The following is a 5,000-nucleotide window of genomic DNA, read 5'->3' as shown; positions in this document are numbered from 1 at the left end:
CCATCCATGTCGGTACCGGTGAGCGTTGCACTCGCAGTCGCAAGAACGTACGGCAAGTATATTACCTGGAAGAGTCAATGACAGTCCACGCCCCCCTGCGTGGGAAGAGTCTTTCTAGGCCATGACCCACCGGAAGGGCGCAGCGTCCCCCACCCCAGACATGTGACGTCACACCATCGGTATTGACGACTAGACTGATTCCTTATAATCATTTGCCATACACCGGTGGAAGCTGCCGAGACGAGTAACTACATAGCGGGCTCGCCGTGTCACTAATGTACAGAGATACAACAGTTTCGACTGGAACCGGATTAAACGTATACACGGCGCTGATTAGTAATAGATAGAGCCATCAGAATACAGATAATGTATACAACTGTCCGTATACATGCTGAAAGACTCTGCTCACAATCACAACCACACGTCAGCCACACACCCTTATCACGCACTACTCTCTGCCTGTAACACGCACACAGACAATATGTAAGCACCAGCATGGAACAACACCCAGTGCATCCTCTCCGCCACATTAGACAATCCACACTGTCATAACCAGACTGGGAGGTCCACTCAGAAAACAGAATATCCCACCCACCCGACAACCACCATTGCTCAGCCAAGCCACCAACACCCACACATGTCCTACACAGGGGTGCACCCAACATCACAATACTGCCTCCTCTCACAGCACACAAACAATGGCAGGAATGAAAGACACAGGTCTGCCACAAGCATGGAATGAGAGCGCCGCCTGTCATGAGCCAAAGGTGCATCCTGACGTGGCAAATCAGATGATGCCGCAGGCATCCACTTACTATAATCACAATCAACAAACCGGCCGCCCCGCCCCGCCCCCCATTAAACCTTTCCTTACAACAATGTGTACCTTAACCTAACCTATATCGTACCGTAACCTAACCTATATCGTACCGTAACCTAACCTATGTCGTACCGTAACCTAACCTATGTCGTACCGTAACCTAACCTATGTCGTACCGTAACCTAACCTATGTCGTACCGTAACCTAACCTATGTCGTACCGTAACCTAACCTATGTCGTACCGTAACCTAACCTATGTCGTACCGTAACCTAACCTATGTCGTACCGTAACCTAACCTATGTCGTACCGTAACCTAACCTATGTCGTACCGTAACCTAACCTATGTCGTACCGTAACCTAACCTATGTCGTACCGTAACCTAACCTATGTCGTACCGTAACCTAACCTATGTCGTACCGTAACCTAACCTATGTCGTACCTTAACCTAACCTATGTCGTACCTTAACCTACCCTATGTCGTACCTTAACCTAACCTATGTCGTACCTTAACCTAACCTATGTCGTACCTTAACCTAACCTATGTCGTACCTTAACCTAACCTATGTCGTACCTTAACCTAACCTATGTCGTACCTTAACCTAACCTATGTCGTACCTTAACCTAACCTATGTCGTACCTTAACCTAACCTATGTCGTACCTTAACCTAACCTATGTCGTACCTTAACCTAACCTATGTCGTACCTTAACCTAACCTATGTCGTACCTTAACCTAACCTATGTCGTACCTTAACCTAACCTATGTCGTACCTTAACCTAACCTATGTCGTACCTTAACCTAACCTATGTCGTACCTTAACCTAACCTATGTCGTACCTTAACCTAACCTATGTCGTACCTTAACCTAACCTATGTCGTACCTTAACCTAACCTATGTCGTACCTTAACCTAACCTATGTCGTACCTTAACCTAACCTATGTCGTACCTTAACCTAACCTATGTCGTACCTTAACCTAACCTATGTCGTACCTTAACCTAACCTATGTCGTACCTTAACCTAACCTATGTCGTACCTTAACCTAACCTATGTCGTACCTTAACCTAACCTATGTCGTACCTTAACCTAACCTATGTCGTACCTTAACCTAACCTATGTCGTACCTTAACCTAACCTATGTCGTACCTTAACCTAACCTATGTCGTACCTTAACCTAACCTATGTCGTACCTTAACCTAACCTATGTCGTACCTTAACCTAACCTATGTCGTACCTTAACCTAACCTATGTCGTACCTTAACCTAACCTATGTCGTACCTTAACCTAACCTATGTCGTACCTTAACCTAACCTGTATTGCGCCTTAACCTAACCTGTATTGCGCCTTAACGTAACCTGTATTGCGCCTTAACGTAACCTGTATTGCGCCTTAACGTAACCTGTATTGCGCCTTAACGTAACCTGTATTGCGCCTTAACGTAACCTGTATTGCGCCTTAACGTAACCTGTATTGCGCCTTAACGTAACCTGTATTGCGCCTTAACGTAACCTGTATTGCGCCTTAACGTAACCTGTATTGCGCCTTAACGTAACCTGTATTGCGCCTTAACGTAACCTGTATTGCGCCTTAACGTAACCTGTATTGCGCCTTAACGTAACCTGTATTGCGCCTTAACGTAACCTGTATTGCGCCTTAACGTAACCTGTATTGCGCCTTAACGTAACCTGTATTGCGCCTTAACGTAACCTGTATTGCGCCTTAACGTAACCTGTATTGCGCCTTAACGTAACCTGTATTGCGCCTTAACGTAACCTGTATTGCGCCTTAACGTAACCTGTATTGCGCCTTAACGTAACCTGTATTGCGCCTTAACGTAACCTGTATTGCGCCTTAACGTAACCTGTATTGCGCCTTAACGTAACCTGTATTGCGCCTTAACGTAACCTGTATTGCGCCTTAACGTAACCTGCATTGCGCCTTAACGTAACCTGCATTGCGCCTTAACGTAACCTGTATTGCGCCTTAACGTAACCTGCATTGCGCCTTAACGTAACCTGCATTGCGCCTTAACGTAACCTGTATTGCGCCTTAACGTAACCTGTATTGCGCCTTAACGTAACCTGTATTGCGCCTTAACGTAACCTGTATTGCGCCTTAACGTAACCTGTATTGCGCCTTAACGTAACCTGTATTGCGCCTTAACGTAACCTGTATTGCGCCTTAACGTAACCGATATTGCGCCTTAACGTAACCTATATTGCGCCGTAACGTAACCTATATTGCGCCGTAACGTAACCCACATTGCCCCTTAACGTAACCTATATTGCGCCGTAACGTAACCTATATTGCGCCGTAACGTAACCCACATTGCCCCTTAACGTAACCCACATTGCCCCTTAACGTAACCCACATTGCCCCTTAACGTAACCCAACACACGTTGGGCCTTAACCCAACACACGTTGGGCCTTAACCCAACACACGTTGGGCCGTAACCCAACACACGTTGGGCCTTAACCCAACACACGTTGGGCCTTAACCCAACACACGTTGGGCCTTAACCCAACACACGTTGGGCCTTAACCTGCTCTGTAATTGTCATACGACGCGTTAAATTAGTGTAGTGTTGCCTAACTGCAACCCCCGCAATATAGTTTGCTACTCGCACTGCCCGGTCCCCAGTGTATCGCTTCATGTTAAACACCTTGCAGCTATACACTGTAATGTGGATGGCAGCAGGACGTACATGCTCAATGCCCTTTGCAGTTGTTCATTGGCATTTGCAGTTGTTCATTGGCATTCGCATGGCGAAGCACTTAGCCTACGCTGTGGTACGGCCTGTGTCAACTGTCCGCTGATGTTGTACGTCCAAATCACACACTGTACTGCACATTGGTCCTCATGTACTGAATGATACATCGTGGTACATGTGACCGTACAACGACTGCGCCAACAACGGCGAACCATGCGGTCCAAATGTTGTGCACTCAGCTACGTGTCGTCTCCCTATAAGAGCTGGATTGCAGTGTGGTATGCCCTGGATGGCGATCAGCATGAGCCGTCTGTTGATGTAGTGGCGCGTGTTGTCAGACGTAGTCGTCTCTTCTCACACACCGTGATAGCACGGTGCACTGCGTTCCACATCTGCGACATGCGACAGAGGCCGGTTGACAGTCGTTCGCGCAATGGACATCGCATACGTACGGGGGCCACCTTCCACGTGTTCGCTAAGCGTGGACATGTTGTTGCGTGTATGTGGGCAGACAGTGTGTCGTGACACCTGACACAGGCATGCAACAATCGTTGAATTTGCAAATGGCGATGGACGCCTACGTTTGCTGGTGACGTTACGCAAATGAACAACTGGTAAACCGTTGTGGTGCGGTTGTTCTCGCTAGGGGTGAATCAGTGATGGCGACGATCGGTTGAGCTACCAACCGGTTGTTGCAGCGATACCCACCATGCCCACGAACGTGAATGGCATGTGGGTGTGAAGCGATACGCGGCGGTGGCTGGGTGGGACCGTCCCCGGCCGGTGAGGGGGGGCCTCCCGGCGTGTTGGCCGTGCGGTGCGTGGGCGCACGCGCTACAGCCGGCTGGTGGGGGCGGCCAGTGGCAGGCGCGCCGGCCGACGGAGGCGGCAGGCGGCGCAGCTGCGCGCCGGCGCACCCTGCACGCGGCGCCGTGCGGCCAAAGTAGGTCCTCGCGGGCCCGGTGCGAAGCGCGGTGGACATCTGCAGTGTGCTGGTCCGATTGAGGACTGTGTGCGCTGAGGATGCGCCGCCGCCCGGCGCTCGGCGCCGCGACGCCGTCTGCTGCTCGGTCGCCTCTGCGGTTCTCGCAGGTGGTTTGTATCGCAGCTGTGCGGACGTGTTGGCGCGTGCGCTGTGCTGGGAGAGTTCGCTTCGGCACCCAAGTGGGGCTTTTGTCCTTCTGTGGCGCTGGCGTTGGAGCTGCCGGTCACCGTAGGTGGCGCGTGTTGTCTCCCGCCGGCAATGCCACGACAGCACGCTCCCGGGCCTCTGTCGGCAGCGGCAAGCTCAGTTGGGAGCACGGGTGGTCGCACCTAAAGCGTCTACTCGCCAAACTCCGGGCGATTGCGCCTCTCTCGAACCCGACCAAGTACTTAGGACGGCGCTGCGCGCCGCCGGGACCTGAGAGGGTTTCGAGGTGTATGGTGCAGGGGAGCTCAGCCTCCTCCTGTTTGCAGAATAATTGAGCGG

Source organism: Schistocerca americana, unplaced genomic scaffold (assembly GCF_021461395.2).
Source record: "Schistocerca americana isolate TAMUIC-IGC-003095 unplaced genomic scaffold, iqSchAmer2.1 HiC_scaffold_940, whole genome shotgun sequence".
Taxonomy (NCBI): domain Eukaryota; kingdom Metazoa; phylum Arthropoda; class Insecta; order Orthoptera; family Acrididae; genus Schistocerca; species Schistocerca americana.
The sequence above is the reverse complement of the archived record's forward strand: the minus strand, read 5'-3'. Positions refer to the sequence as shown.